Source organism: Tupaia chinensis, unplaced genomic scaffold (genome assembly GCF_000334495.1).
Source record: "Tupaia chinensis unplaced genomic scaffold, TupChi_1.0 Scaffold000281_1, whole genome shotgun sequence".
Classification (NCBI taxonomy): domain Eukaryota; kingdom Metazoa; phylum Chordata; class Mammalia; order Scandentia; family Tupaiidae; genus Tupaia; species Tupaia belangeri.
Genome location: NW_006159764.1, coordinates 2854507 through 2871528, shown reverse-complemented (window position 1 = coordinate 2871528; position 17022 = coordinate 2854507). Strand labels below are relative to the sequence as shown.

Below are 17022 nucleotides of genomic sequence, written 5' to 3'. Positions count from 1 at the left end.
TATACATGTTTTTTATAATGATTGAGTTGTTTTCTGTTATTTTTATATTGGGTTGTCGAAAAAGTCATGACATACTTTTTTGGTTTTTCCATGTAAAAATGCATCATAACTTTTCCAATGATCCAATAGATATCTTTGAGTTTTATAGTTTAAAAAAGATAAAGCTTGAGGGAAAAAAATCAGATCTACTCATTGCAAAAGTAAGGGTTAATAAGTATTCCGTGATTACTTTTACTACAACATTGTCCAGGTTCCACCAATGCTAACTCAAAGGTCTATTGACAGTCCTGATCGCAGTATTTTGCATTCTTAGCCATTAACATGTACTTGATATTTTGTATCGTAACATAAGGCTTCAGGAGCCAGGCTGTGGTGCAGTAGTAATGCAACTGGACCGACATGTGAAGGTCTCGGGTTTGGCTCCCAAGAGTGCCCTAAGATGCTAGGTGTGCGAGCGTGTGTGCATGCTTGTGCTTCGTATATCCATGATCCAGACTGGTTGAGACTGAGGGAAAAACCCCATCAGGGGAAGTGATTATCTTACTTTCTCTTTCTCTGTATTTGTCTCTCATGGAAAGAAATGAATGTATAAAGTTAATAAAAATAAGACTTTGGTTTGCCTATGCTCTAATTTCAATTTTAGAATTTATTAAATAAATAGTTATATTTTTCACTGGTTAAAAACAATCTTCAGAAGAGAATAAATTATAGAGGTGAAGAATAATGCAGGAGAAAATATAACTTTATATGAGTATTATAAAAATGAGGCTGTCAACATTTAATATCTTTCAATAGATAGACTGACATAATGGTGTAAATCTACTGTTGACTTCTTTTTTAGTCGATGTACATCAAATTTTTACATAAAGATTTATTTTTAAACAATTATTTATGCAAGTAGATTCCATTTGAAAGAATTTATATGGAAATTTAATTAAATGGTCAAGTATTTAGACTGAAAATTACATAAAGAGTAAATCACATTTTTATTTTATAAAGTTTCAAAATTATGATTTAAATCATTGTACTATTTTAAGATAAATTATTTGATAGCCACATATGATCAATGTTACTGATATCATAAATTAAAATGAAAGTATACATTTCATTTAGTGATTATATTTATATTTCAGCAGGAAAACTGTTAAGAAAATTAAAGAATGGAATTCTGTCATTTGAGACCACTTGGACAAAATTTCAAATGCTAGCATTATCGATAGACACTACAGGATTCTAAGTTCTCTGAGGCCAATATTCCACCTGGGAAAATAATCCATAACTTTACATATTGTTAAAGGTGTTACATAATAAATGTTCAGTATACAACATATTTAGTACTCATTCAGTAAATTATACTCATGGTAGTAATAGTGCTAAAAATGCTTAATTAATGTAAGAAAAACTGGACAAAACAAAAGCTTCATTTACATCTTCATGAAAAAAGAGTCAATAAAGTGAAACCTTGCAATAAAATTTTCAACTCTGGTGTGGTATTGTTTTATTCATCTTTAAAAGCATTTTGCTTACTTCCCTTTGACAAACTCCTAGTGCTTTACATTATACTTAATTGGTTTTACAACTGCTAAATAATGTCTATTGTAACATCATTTTATTGATGAGATAAGTTGCAAACTTAATGTGGCCTTAATCACCTTCTTCCGAGAAAGTGTTCCCAAATCCTTTGCCTTGTTGCTGTAGCATTGGATAATTAGCTGGAAAGGAGATAGGAAGGTGTATATCAACGCCAATTAACCCCAGCTTCTGATGAATTTAGTAGTTCACAGAAAATCCAGGAAAAATTACCTGTTGTAAGCAACAGAATCTTTTCAAATTCCAGGAATTTTTACATTGAATTATTAATTCATCTTATAGTAATTGAGTCTTTGGTTTTGTTCATGAAATTTTAGTTACATGGAACAGTAGAATGTGAAATAAATAGAATGACAAATTCTTATAAATACTGGAGCAAATTGTGCATTGTATATGAGAGTAAATTTGGTGAATCCATATTTAGAAAGAGGGTTCAGAGGGTCAGCAGGTGGCATGATAGTTAAGGCCCTAGACTCCCAAATGGCCTCCAGTGATTCAAGTCCTGGACCCAGAGACCTGAGAATCACACTGGGTACATAAGTGTGCATGCCCAAAGACACAGGAGGAGAAGGAAGAAGACATTACGGCATGGCCATCCACCATGAGGGGTGATTTTTCATTTTTTCTCTCGCAGTCTCTCTCTCCGGTCTCTCTCTCTCTCTCTCTCTTTCTCCTCTCTCTCGAGTGTATGCACCCTATGATAAAAAACCTAAAAAAAAAAAAAAGGAAAGAAAGAAAGAGAATTCAAGACAAAGATTTTCAGAGGAACTGTTTTTAAGATGAGATCTAAAGGAAAACAAGCCTGCAGAAGGACAAGCAGAACATTCTAGAGAAGGAAAGAAACAGCACAGAAAAAGGCCCTACTCTAGGGAAGACTTTGACTCTGGATAAATCTTGAGAATATAAACAGTTGAGGGCTCTAGTGAGGAAAAAGACTTAGGAGAGACACAATAAAGGCCACGCAAGGATTTCTATAGGATATTAAGTGCAATGAGAAGCTACTGGATAACTTTAAGTAGAAAAAGTTATCTTTGTATTTTCATGTTTAAAATAACACTCACAGCTCTGTGAAAAAGTGATTATAAAATGCCAGAGTACAGGGAAGAAACCCTTTTGGGAGGCTCCTGCAGTAACCTAAAAAGAAGGTGATGTGGTCTTTCTTCAGGAGTTTATTCATCTTGATATGAAAGAATGTTCTTTCTTGACTCACAGCACCACAGAGTAAATGCAAAACTAATTAGATCCTGGAAAGGCTTCTAAAAATGTCTTGCCTGCTCCTCCAGCTGTATCTTGAGTAACGAAGAATTTAAAGGCATTTTTCTCTATCCCTACCTTTAGTTCAAAGAACCTAACTTTCCAGAGAGGAAAAGAGCAATGAAACACATACATAGGTAGGGATATAGATCTCTGGGAATGTGTTCTTATAAAATGCCACTACTTTTTTTTTTTTTTTTTTATTTTGGGAGACTGAAAGGAGAAAGATTTTTACACATGCACTCGCCAGAGAAACAGAGAGAGCTAGAGAGACAGAAAGCGAGAAATCATCGCTAGGGGTGATAACCATACTACAACCCTTCTTCTCCATTGTCCTCTCAGGATCTTAGGCATGCTCGCACACACTCAGGGCGGGAGTTTCAAGACACGGGTCTGGGATTCAAACTGCTGTCAACTACGTGGAAGTCCGTAACTATTACACCATCTGCTGGTCCCAGAACGACACTAACTTTTTTGTGTGACTTCACATTGTTCATTTTGGTTAAAATGCAAGATCTCCCATTCAGTTTTCTCTTGGATTTTCCTTTTTTGCCTCCTTGAGAAGACTAGGTCCTAAGTTGGAGTCTGTTCCTGACTCAGTATCCTGAATCAAGTCACAGACTGTCCTTCGGTTTGTGCTTCATTTAGTAATGTGACATACATAGAGAGACTATAATTTGAAATGTAGCCTGGTTATTGATGCTTACTGCTTGTGTGACACTAGAATTATTATTTTACTGCCCTAAAGATACCATTCCTCACCAGTGATTTGAAAATAAAAATACCTTGTTTTGAGGATTATTGTGAGAATTGATCCACTCATTATAAATTAAATGTCCCAAATTTAGTAGCAGCTGTTATTGTTTTAAATAGAAAGAATATACTCTCTCTTACCTTGAAAGAGCATTCTGAGGTACAAAAACTTTAATTAATAATTTTCTTATTCTTTAATTTAATCATTTAATTACCTTACATTTAATCAGTCATCATTTAGTCAAAGTTCAATTCATCTGAAGCCTCCACTCTTCGAGACACGATTTAAGGCTCAGAGGAAAAATGAGAGACGCCAAGCAGCTTCTGCTCCCCAAGATTGCACAAACCAGCAAGGTTCCTGCAGTGAGGCTCTTGGGATTTCTGAAGCAGAACTGGACATACCCTTTCTAGAGCTATTGGAGTAATCATATAAGATGATCACCGGAAGTAAAGGGTAAGAAACAGATATTTTAGACCAAGGAAAAGATCTGAAGAAAAGTGAAGGGGCCATTGCCAGCAGATTATATTTTAGAAAGCTAAAAACAGTGAGAAAATATGCTTCCTTGTGTTTCCTAATTCTGTTTAGATTGTATTTGAATTTCCCCAATTCCATTCTCATATCAGCCCTGGAAAGTATGTTTTTGTTTTTATCTTTTTCTGGTCTGTCCTCAGTGGCTACGGGTAATATACTGAACTGCAGTTCAGGAAGCCACATGGCTGGCCGTGGGTTCAGATCCCTGGCCCAGTCCGTCTGAAACACAGAGAACACCCATATGCATGCCCAAGATCCTGACAAGCCAGAGGGCTGGGAGATGGGAAGCAGGAGGTGGCAGGACCCTATGGAGGGTACTTCTCTCCCTCTCCTGTGCTTGCTCACATGTTCTCTACCATAAGAAAAATAAACTTATTTTAAAACTTTGCATTTTTTAAACTTTCTAAAAAGTTTACTCACTCATTTCTTCCATGAGCGAGAGACAGAGAGATTTCATACCACTATCCACCCGTCAGTCTCAACCAGACCAGCAGCTAAGGACCATGTGCACTCATGCTTCGTATGCTCAAGGAGGTTCTAGGACACAAACCTGGGACACGTGGGTCTAGTTGCACTGCCAGTGCCCCATTATCTTATCTGGAAAATACGTGCATTTACACCAAACTTGCAAATTAAAAAAATTTTTAAAAAAAAGGAAGCTTGGAAGTTTTGTAAACGATGAAACTAGATGGAAGAATTATATTAAAACCCTAATGTGGGTAATCTAAAGAGTATTTTCCATAGTCTTTCTATTATACCAGTTTGTCTTATTTTTCCTTTCAAACCCAACTTTATATCTAATCTATAGGAGAGAAGTCTTACTCAGGAAACAAATCCTTACAATCATAATTGTATGTAATTTTTTTACCTATTAAGCGTGAATTCATTAGAAGCCTTTCTCCTTGTTGGTTGGTGTTCTTGAAACAAGGTTGGATATCGGGTGAATGTCACACTTTGATCTCCTCACACAAATAAGGGAGAATGCCCGCTACCATTTGTTTGTGCACTTTCGGTGTTATGGGGGAAATTATCCTTCTTATCCTCAAGGCTTTTCTATAGAAAGACACTCTACCCGGTACAGAAGCTCCTTAACACATCCCAGATTAACCCTGAAGCGATGAAGTGAGTTTCCCCAGGACTCCTGTTTCATTGCTTATCCTAAATGGAGTGTAATGGAATGTAAGCAGCACGGGGCCTTTTGATTCTCTCTGCTAACATGGCATGTAAATTCTCATGGCTCTGTGCCACTGTATTAGGGGAAGAATTTTGCTCATCTAAGGGCTCTCAAGACTTAACCAGCAATCTGTGTTTTGTTGAATTGTTACTCAACTTCAGAAAGACAGTTTACAATATGATTAGGAGTTAAATTATTATCACCATTGCCACCCCATCTATCCTCTCATAGACATAAAAATCCCATAAGTCATCCTCTCTACGAGAAGTCAAAGGAGCACTAGGGAAAACGCTGTTGCTGGAGCCATTTGAACAATGACTGTAAAAATAACATCTGGTCCTTGTTTTCATGCTAAATGTGTTTTTTAATTCACTGCAGGGGACACCACTGGCAGCAGTCAATGTAATTTATCTAAATCTTTAATACTCAGTGTTTTATTCAGGAACAGAAATATATTTGCTTTCTAAAGAGCATCAAGAGTAAATGTTAAGGGATTCTTTTTAATATTGAAGGATTATGAGCAGGTATTGAAGCAATCGATTGAGAATATGTAACTATCCATCATTGCCATCATTAAACAGAATTGCCTTCTGTTACATAAAAAGGGATTATGTGTATGTGGGTGGGCACATTGATGCAGGCATACATTTATAAGTATAAATATTAGCAGGTTGTAATACATAAGAAACATCAAAGACACTGCCAGATATAAAAAGAACCATTTAAGAACCTGAAAAATTCCACAAAATAAATACATGGGATATAAAGTTTCAATGTGAGAATACGACTTATTTCCTACTGATTTCTTTCACAAGAAGGCTGCTCACATTATTCTTACCTCAATAACATTTTCCATTAGAGAAAGGGGAATTTTCAGATATGCTCAAATTTCTCTAGAATTTTAAGCTTTTATATAGGCCTCTTGATTCCTTATCTTTCTTATGAATTTTCAACACAAAATCTCCTAATGACATCTTTCTCTTTACCATAAATAGACTAATTGAGCATTAATTCTAAATGACTTTTCTCTTGTTCTGAAATGCCTTCTTCCCTTTTCCCTATCAACCCAACTCTATCCATCTTTCAGGGAGAAAGAGAGCTCATGAAAAGAATGACGTCCATTGTTGGTGTGTATATTGAAGTACACAACATATTTTAAACACTTAGCCATAGTCCAGATACTGGGAGGACCTGAAGCTGAAGGACTTTTCTTGGTAGTTAAGCATAAGGAGAAAGAACTAGTAAATGTGAAATCACAAGAGCAGGAAGGAGAAAGTACAGCCTGTCTAGGAGGAAGTGGAAAAAGGATTTCAAGTTAGCTGCATGAGGATCACAAACATGGGTTCAGTTTTTATTTATGAAAGAATCTTTTTTTCTTTCTTAATTTCCCTCAAATCAAACCTTACACATCTAACAACTCTTATAGGTTTGGGCTTTATTGCATACATGCACAATTCTATAATAAATTTAAAATTATAGGTAAGCCAAAAGAAAAAGTCAAAAATTGACCAGAGAAAGCCCTTGTTAACACTTGGTAGGATGTATTATTTCTCAAGCATGTATTTGCATATGTGTATGTGTATAGTATCTCATTATGCAACTTTTTAACCTGAATTTTTAAACAATATTTTGTATATATTTGCATATATTTTATAATGTGATCAAGTACTTTTCTGTATTTGCTCAGGTTACCTTTAGACAATTTGACTTCAAATATATTATGTATCCTATTTCCTTCTGTTTTTTTGTTTTGTTTTTTGTGTGTGTTTTTTTTGTTTGTTTTTGTAAGTTTTGTTTGTTTGTTTTTTGTTTTTTGGGTTTTTTTTTGTTTTATTATTTATTTATTTATTTATTTATTTATTTATTTATTTTTTCTATGGGGCAAGTAAGAGACAAAGACAGTAAGAGGAAAAGTGAGAAATCACCTGCTGGGAGAATTGCCATTCCACAATCCCTTCTCCTCCATTCTCTTCTCAGGATTTTGGGCATGCATGCACACATGCCTGGTGTGATTTTCAAGCTGCCAGGTCTGGGACTTGAACTGCAATTGACCATATGGGACTCCAGTGCCTTAACCACCATACCACCTGCTGGCCTTTCCAGTTCCCTTCTTTAAAAAATGGTAAGTGTAGGAACTAGCAGATGGCATAATGGTTACATTTCCAGACTCCCACATAGTCAACTGCAGTTTGAGTCCTGAACCTGGTGGCTTAAAACTCTCGCCAGGCACATGTGTGTGCATGCCTGAAGACCCAAGAGGAGAATGGAGGAGAAGGGATTTGCATATCCATTCCCCATGGGGGAGTGATTTCTCACTTTTTGTCTCTTTCTTTCTCTCTGGATGAGCACACATACCTTATAACAAAAATCTCTCTCTCAAAAAAAAAAAAAAAGAGATAAGTTTATGTGTAATTAAAAAATGGTTTCTGTGAATTCCTGGATAAAAGTCACCATGTGCAACAACATTGAAAAAAAAATGCTATTGAGCACTTGCATTTGCCAGAGAAAGACACACAGAGAGAGAGAGAGATAAACATATATATATATATATACATATATATATATAGAGAGAGAGAGAGAGAAAGAAAGAGAGAGAGAGAGAAAGAGAAAGAAAGAAAGAAAGAAAGAAAGAAAGAAAGAAAGAAAGAAAGAAAGAAAGAAAGAAAGAAAGAAAGAAAGAAAGAAAGGAAGGAAGGAAGGAAGGAAGGAAGGAAGGAAGGAAGGAAGGAAGAGAAAGAAAGAATGGCACTTGCCACAGTCCCTTCTTCATTCTCCTTTTGGGATTTTTGAGCAAGTCTACATGGGCCCAGGCTGTTTATCAAGCTGCCAGATCTAGTTCTCCAAATGCATAGTTGGTCATATGGGATCCAGCCTCTTTAACTTCCACTCCACTGGCTGTCCCTGTACAATATCACTTTTAATACTTTTTTAATATCCCATGGATATCCTCAATATATGTGAGTGTATCTGGGTATACTATACTTGACTTTTACTAGGTTATATATTTTTGTAGCATTTTATATTTAAGCATTTTAACTACTGTAAAGGATAATACTTTGTCTTCTAACAAATAATATTTATTCTCTTTTTAATAGTCTGAATAAGTTCTTAGATTCAATTTCCAAATAATATTTTCCAGATCTCAATTTCCATTAAGATTCTAGTACATTTTCTTTTGAATACCAAGATTGTTACCTATGAGAAGGAAAAGAAATAAAATAAGGATATTTTATTGATTCTATTATTTAGAAAGCTTAAAATAAAATTCACAAATATAAGTATTAATAATATAAGTGAGTAGAGACAAGGAAGAAAAATTTGTTTGCCTTGTTATAACTTAATAGTATTTTATAGAAGGTCTTAATTCCCTAGGATTCATAGGTAGACCTGGAATTTGGGTAGTCTCCTGAAATTATTTATAAAGATATATGCAGAGGATTGAGTGGACTGAAGAAGCTAGAGGGAAGAATAACACACAAGAAAGGGAAAAACTTTTTTACACACATTACAGATTAAACTTTGTAAATTTAATATCTTCTGAGTGGCATTTATTTCGTGTCAGTAAACTGGGAAACTGAAAATGCCAACTTTATATATGCCTGTGGTGTCGTCTCCTAGAGATCTCCTGTACTGTTTGTTTTGCTTTGTTTAATCTTTTTCCATTCAGCTAGGCTCTTTCAAGCTTAGTTTATTATTCCAAATTTCAGTGAAGATGCCTTATTTGCTTAGTGTTTTTGATATAGTAAGAATTCTCTTTGGAAAGAAATGACATCCTCTTCTTTGATTTACCTATTTATTTAACTAATACTCATTCACTATGTATCACCTTCGTTAGGCATTACCGTCAGAGATCTGAAGGTTGTCACAATTTCAGAGGAGGTATTTCTCTGAATGTATGGCCTTAATATTTGTCAAAGATTGTATTTATATGTCATTTTATCTTGAAAATACATTCTTTTATATCAAAATATCTGTTTTCTTCAACTCATATTTCTTACCTACGTCCAAACTCACCTTTCCATAGTAATTACACCTATTACATTCCCATCGTCAGTGTAAAAGGAATTCAGTTTCTCTACATCCTTGTCAATAATTGTTATCTTTTCTTTTTTTGAAATTTCCATCTTAACAGATGCGAGGTGATATCTTATCATGGTTTTAATTTGCATTTGCCTAATGATTAGTGATGTTGAGCATCTTTTTTGTATACCATAGCTATTGGCATTTTTGTAAGTCTTCTTCAAAAAGATGCCTCTTTTAAGCCCATTGCCCATTTCCAATTAAATTATGTTGTATACACTATAGAGTTGTAGGAGTTTCTTAGATATTTTGGAAGTTAACCCCTTGTCATACGTGGTTGGAAATATTTTCTCCCTTTCTGTAGATTGCTTTTCATTTTGTCAATTGTTTCTATTGCTCGGAAGCAATTGTTTGATTTGTGTAGTCCTACCTGTCTATTTTGCCTTTGTTGCTTGTGCTCTTGGTGTCATATTTAATAAATGATTGCATCTCTACTATCAACAGCTTGTCCCCTGTTTTCCCTCTGGGGGGTTTAAATTTTCAAGTCTAACATTTAAGTCTTTCACACATTTTGTGTTGATTTTCACAGAAGTGTTCAATTTCATTATTTTCTTTTTTTTTTTTTTTTTTTTTGGTTTTTGCTATAGGGCACATGTGCTCACCAGAGAGACAGAGAGACAGAAAGCAAGAAATCACCCCCCCCCCCAGGGGGATGACTATGCCAAATCCCCTTTCCTCCATTCTCTTCTCAGGATCTTGGGCACGCATGCACATGCATGCAGTGTGAGTTTCAGCCACCAGGTCTGGAACTTGAACCACAGTCAACTACATGGGAGTCGTGACATAGCCATTATGCCAACTGCTGGCCCTGTCAGTTTTATTCTTTTGCATATGGATATCCAGTTTTTCTAGCACCATTATTGAAAATTCTTTTCCCCATTTTGTATTCTTGGCACCCTGGTTGAAGATTAGTTGAATGTATATGCATTGATGCTGCCTTAACTGTCTCTAGAATAAAAACAGAAAGTATGGCGATATGAACTACAATAATAAAATCTACTGTCCATGTGAAAGCTTCTTATTGTGTGAGCTTGATTTGTGACTTGCTTGCTGAACTCATTATTTCATCTTATCAGTAATTTCTTTTCCAATTTGAAGCTCCATTAGTGTTTAGACTTAATTATTGATACTTCTAACAAAACTTCTGATTTTCTGTGCTTTTAGCCATGAATTATGGCAGATATGCTTTTATTTATGTTATTTACTTGTGGTTGAGGTAAATGACAAAATGTCTTCGTAGATGAAAATAAATGATCAACACTAGCACTATTCTAGTCAAACAATGACTCAAGAGTAACATTTTAAAAACTCAACTAAGGTACGACAAGTAGCATAGTGACTAAGGGCACTGGACTTCCAAATGACAAATTACAGTTTGAGTCCTGGACCTGGTGGCTTGCTTTCTCACTTTCTCTTTCTCTCTTTCTTGCTCTGTCCCTCTCTGGACAAATTACATAATGTTAAATAAAATAATTCTTAAAAAAAAAATTCAACTAGAGGAACCAGCAGATTGCGTAATGGTTATGTTGCTGGATTCCCATGCAGTTGACTGTGGTTCAAGTCCTAACCTGTTGACAGAATTCATGCAGAGTGCATGTGCATGTGTGCCCAAAAATCCTGAGAGGAGAATAGAGGAGAAAGGATTGTGGCATGGCCATCCCCCATTGGTGGTGATTTCTCACTTTTCTGTCTCTCTCTGTCTCTCTGGAGAGCATACATGCCCTATAGAAAAAAATATATATATCTCTAAAAAACAAAAACAAAAACAACTCAACTAGGAATTCTTCGTTTTAGTCACCCTGAATGGGGCAACTGTTATCCTGAAGTTGTTACATTAGAGGTATTAGTATATATTATATTTACCTCTTAAATATTTGAACATTATGGCTATAGACCAGATGAATTAAGAAGATATTTCTCTTTGGGCTTTGAGGGAAGGACCAAGGAGAGCTGGAGAAGAATCTCTCATTGGACTGACAGGAGCAGATAGTCCTAGGCCTCTCATAAATTCTACTATTTGTTTTTATTATTGGATTATATTCCATTTTTAGAAAACCAAAGGAGTACTTTCATTTCTAGAAGCCCCCAAAATGCTTACTGTTTGAGGTAGGGGCTTGAGGCAAAGCTCAGTCTCTTGGCTGTGTAGGGACATTGAGCTACAAAGTTAAATTTGAAAAGCAAAAAAAGCTTTGGATCTCTTAGGTGTAGCAGTTCGTGTGTTATCTCCCAACCTTCTTGTAGAGACCAAGGACTGATTCTAAATCAAATCCCATTACTTATTAGGGTTTACTCTATTACTTATTTAGAAGGTATGGAGCTTTTTCTTATTTTCTTATTGTAGTTATTTTTTTTCCTTTTTCTCTCTCTTTCTTTCTAATATAAGCTAGACCAGACACTACAAAACCCACTTGTTTGTGGTAAATAGGAACCTTCAGATAATACTCGAACTGGACTAAGTGCATCTCCCTTTCAATTCAGTTGTTGAGACTATCAGAGCCAACTTTAATGGCCTCATATAGCAATCTTATGAAAGAAGGATATAACACATTCACTCATTTTTTGGTTACTTTAACAAAAATCATTCTTATTATATGGAGATGGATTTCAAAAAACAGGTGAAATTGTATATGTATACATTCGTTTTCACAAAATAAGGTTCAAGACTTTAATTAGATTCTTGATGAGACATACAACTACCGAACATTAATAAAGAGAACTTCAGTTGCTGTCCATTCTAGTTGTATTGCTAATTGTTTTATTCCGCTGGAGGAGAAGAGGGGAGAAACAGTTTAGAGTAGTCTGTGGGATTTCAAGGTCCATTTACATTTTAATTGCCTGAGTAAACATGAGCCTGAGATTTGGGTTATGCCCCATGCCCATCTGGGTTATGGTCCAAAAGGCATGTGTTAGTTTCCTGTAAACTGTGATGCTGCAAAAAGATTATAGATTTTACAGTGTGACTTCTACCTTTTCTTATCCCAATGTTCTTGAGTTCATGCCTTTTTTTATCCTAAAGTTCTTGAGTTAATGATGTAAAAAAACAAGAGAGAGCCAGTCCTTTGCCTGCATTATCTTAACTAGGCCAATGTAAATTCTTAACAAATAATAACTTGTTGTCCACCTTCCCTCCTCTTGCCTTAATCTTTGTTATATAAACCAGATTTCTTGGTTACCTTTTTGATGAATATGTAGCTAAGAAATCAGCTGGGCAAATTAATCCTAAATCCAGAATCATATAAACCACTTTTATTTCACTTATCATGCTTGGCTTTCTTCTTAGGTTTACACTACACTACGTTTGATTTTTAGCCCAATGTAAATAGATTGGAGAAGAAGTTAAATATACATTTTAAATAAATTAACTAAATGTTTAGAGAAAATAAAGTATTACTGAGCCTTAGAACCTGATACATCAAAGACTGGTGCTTTTATGTGTTGAGAGATCTTGAAAGTTGTCTCAGAATCAGGGTCTCTGCAACCTTGTCTCTTCTTCCCTGCCCCAAATACGAGGAGGAGCTCTGTAATTTATTTACCTGGCTAAAAATTCCTTTCCAGTAGAAATATAATTAATTGTCTTAAACATCCTCCCTAGGAATCTCATTATGCAACCAGAGCTAAGAAAGACTAAAGATCTTGGGCAGGATTAGAACAGTAGATAAATGCTGTGCGTTGGGAGCCAGATCCCACTTGGCCTTCCATGGTTCGAATCTTAGCCTCAGCAGCTTGGGAGAAAAAAATAAATAGAACATATTGGGCACATGCGTATGCATCCCCCAAATCCTGATGATAAGAAGAAAGTGGATTGAAATATGAGCACACTCCATTGAGGTCACAGTCTGTCTGTCTGTCCGTGGTGAACACACATATCCTCTGACAATTAAAAAAAAATAAATCTCTAAAATCTTCATATCCAGGATATCTATTTTTGTGAAGGCAGCATCAAGGGATTCCCTGAGAAATCTTATCTGCATAATAAGACCATCTGTTCTCCTCGGTCTCAGCTCTTGCCCTTCAATTTGCCATAACTCCTTGGTCTCATTCAGACCCTAAAGAGAATGATTTATTAACATGTCTTAGTCCTGAGTCCATTCAATCCTTCCCACTTTCCTTCTATATGAAAGGGTACTTACGCCACAATTATCTAACCCTTTGTTGAGTTTATAATTTTGGATTCCTGCCTATAAATATACACATTTTAAAAATTTGTATGGCTTTTCTATTATCAGTCTGCTTATTGTTAGTGATTTTTAGTGAACTTCAGAGATGGGAGGAGGTGTTCTTTTATCATACAGTATCACATTAGAAACTCAGACTTTTTCCTTTTCTTGTCTATATAAGATATGATTTCCACTTGAAGTGATAAATAAAATTTTAAACCTGTGTCATATCATTTTACCAAAATTATGTCACCTATTTTTAAGTTTTGGTATGTATCTCATGAGTTCTTTGGATTTTTCTCTAAACATCATTGCCTAGAATACCATGTGCAGCCTGCTACAGTTTTCTGGGAGGGGAGGAGCTGCTGAAATAATTGTAATGTTCAGCATTTGCTTAATTATAAGCAACAAATCCAGAGTTAGACTTAATTGGCCAGGATCCCATAGCATTTATAAAGGAGTGAATTATGCTTTATGCTCTGTATAATATCCTTAATCTAATTCTTTATTTATATGAAAAATGATATGATTCTGTTAGGGGGATATGGTCTCATTTGATGGCTTTCTGGGACTAGCAGAGTGAGGTTACAATACTCACATGCAATCTCCTTCTCTGAACTTTTTTATGCCATTATCTCAAACTCCCCTTTCTATGTCCAATTGCCTGTTCTATACTCTAGTCACTAATGCAGTTACTATCACAGTAATCCGCTTTACTCTGTTTCTTTTGTGTTTGTTTAGTAATGTAGGATAGTCTCAGGAATTTTCCCTATTTTTCCTACTCATTTGAACTTAGACTGAAATACTGAGGGAACAAAATAGTTCATCATTTCTCTGTCCCCAACCTGAGTTTATGGCTTTTGACTTTGAGAGAGAAAAACTTTGAGTACTGATGGCATGAAGAACATATTTTCAGATGTAATTTAAATTCTAAGCAGAACTTCCAGACACTGAAACCCTCGCTCGCTCCCCCACTGCCTTCCACTTCTCATTTTACACAAAAACGTCTTAGAAATATGTTGAAGGGAGACACTCATCAGATATATGAGGTGGCTCATCATATATGAAAGCATATGAAATGATTTCAACAGGCCCCACATCACGTAGATGGGATTAAGAAAGTATGAAATACACAAAGTAAAGGTCTTCCTAAATAAAACCCAATGAGAAGGATTGGTCACATGAATTGATAGCCCTAATGTAAGAGAAATTCAAGGCACACAGACAGCAGAAACAGAGCTAGACCGACCAGAGAGGTGGACAGAGAGAAGACAAGGAAGAAGAGAGAGAACATAATGAGTGAGGTGCAGTAGAGATGAACAGCAATAAAAGACTTAAGCAGCAAGAACGGGGTAGAGGGAGAACCACGTGGGGTATGTAAATGTGCAGTACCAGGGAATGAAATATCAATGGCAGAAATGTATTTCTTTCACTGCCTTGTAAAGATACCTATACTTGGAAGTGCATTAGACACTACGTGCTGGTGGGACAAAACCTAGGATTGAAGATGGCCTTAGCTCTGCCAATCTTCTTACTCCAGACTGCTAAGGACTTTGTTCCTTCTTCAAATATTGAATGTATTGAATATCAAAAAGTGTAGAATTCTAAATGCATGAATTTAACCCCCAGCTCTATATAACAAAAGAAGTTTCTGTCCACACTGGGGTTCACTGAAGAAACTGAGAATAATCGACGCTTTATATCTTTATATCTTTACACTGAGTCCAGTAAAATACTTAAAACAAGGTTAAAGATGCATTTATTTTTTTTTTTTATCGACATAATGCTCAAAGAGGGAGGGTGGAAATACCATGATAAGATTAGGCAGAATGATGACAACTGCAGTGTAACTTTTTTTATACTGGAAAATTTTAGAAAATAGTGTTCCATGTGCCAATAAAGATACAATTTTGATGAAATAAATAGTTTCTGTGAAGCTAGAAATTATCTTAGTAATAATCACATGGAATACTCCCTCTGTTCTGGTGATGAAGAAATAGTTTGTACTCAATTAACATACCTTAAAAATTAACAAAAGCAGAAAAGCCACATAGAACTTGTTGAAATGCATTGAAAAATCCTAAAGGCACTAGGGCTTAAGAGAAAGCTCACTGAGATGATCTCAATTTTCTGCTTGCCTTTTTCTCAGGATGTTTGTTAATTATCGGAAGACAGCATGAGGTCAAGAGCCAGGCACAGAGTTTCTGCGAAAAAGCAGAGTAGATGACAGAGCTTTAGGCAATTCGCAGGGCCAGAAAGAGAAAAATGTAAGTCTGTGGCTACAACAGCCCGATTTAAAGTGACAAAATCCCAGGGGCAGGGTAGACGTAGGGAAGGAGGCTCAAGACTGAGCATACATTTCTTCCACAAGATGTTAATGGGAGAAGATGCACAAGACTAAAGGATAAAAAGCAGAAAAGTAACTGAAAGACAGAGCATGAGTGTCATACCGCATTGCTTGGGAGTCACGATTTATATTTCATGTCCAAATAATCTGGGGATAATTTAGGAAACTCTCAGACTCTCAGTGTAAAACCATGAGGGACCCACAGGAGCAGTAGGAAAATCAGAGGGAGGACGGTCATTACAAAGATTGTAACTCAGCCAAGTCAATTCAGTCTCTGATGACTCGATGCTTGGCTCGTCTGCTTCCTGCCAGAGAATGGAGTGAGTTCTCTCTGTAGGAAAATGGCATCAGACTGTCTGCAATGTTTCATACAAAGTGCCTGGAATTTAGGCAAAGGTTGCCAAACGTACCTAGGAACAAGACAAAAGGAAAATACGATTTAAAACACCATAGGCAACAAAGATGTTGACATTATCGGTCATGAGCTTCAAAAGAACTGTAATGTTTTAGGAAATGTATGACAAGATGGAGATTTTCACCAGACAACTAGAATCAATAGAAAAGAAGAAAGTGGGAATTCTAGATCTGTGAAAGTATAATAATTGAGCTTCAGAACTCAAAAAGTTAGATGATGTTGAAAAGATTAGTGAGGGACTAGCTCCGTAGCCTAGTGGTTAAGGGGGCCAGATTTCACACTGCCAACCATGGAGTCTGAATCCAAGTCATGATGGCTTGAGAAACATGCTGGTTATATGTGCATTTACACTCCAAATCCCAACTGAATGGAGAAATGGAGAAGGGCTTGCAGTATGACTACATTCTACTGGGGAGTACTTCCTCACATTCCTTCCTTCCATCTCTGCTTCTTTCTAGCTAGTACATGTACCCTCTGGCAGTTTCAAGTTCACCATGTGCCAGTAATACTGGTTGGCTTCAGTGTTTATAGTAAGATCATAGTGTAAAGGCCCTGTTGAAAGTCTCTCTCTTTCTTTCTCTCTCTCTCTCAGTGAATATATAAACTTTAAAAAGGCAAAAGCAAATTGAAGAAAGCCCAATGTAAACCAACTGAGAAAATATTTCACCAGCTAGACCCACAGTAAAGACATACTACAGTAAAAGGAAGTCTTTAGAATGT

The 17022-nt window shown here is 35.9% G+C and overlaps 2 long non-coding RNA genes across 2 annotated transcripts in view; one reads left to right on the top strand and one right to left on the bottom strand.

Annotated features, from left to right (window-relative positions):
* LOC114008079 (uncharacterized) overlaps nt 1-17022 on the bottom strand; it is a 54611-nt gene that overhangs the window by 34055 nt on the left and 3534 nt on the right. The gene's annotated exons all lie outside the window — the stretch shown is intronic.
* LOC102496695 (uncharacterized) overlaps nt 3909-17022 on the top strand; it is a 68333-nt gene continuing 55219 nt past the window's right edge. The window contains exon 1 of the long non-coding RNA XR_334789.1: nt 3909-4051. This is a non-coding gene — a long non-coding RNA (uncharacterized LOC102496695). The remainder of the gene's footprint in view (nt 4052-17022) is intronic.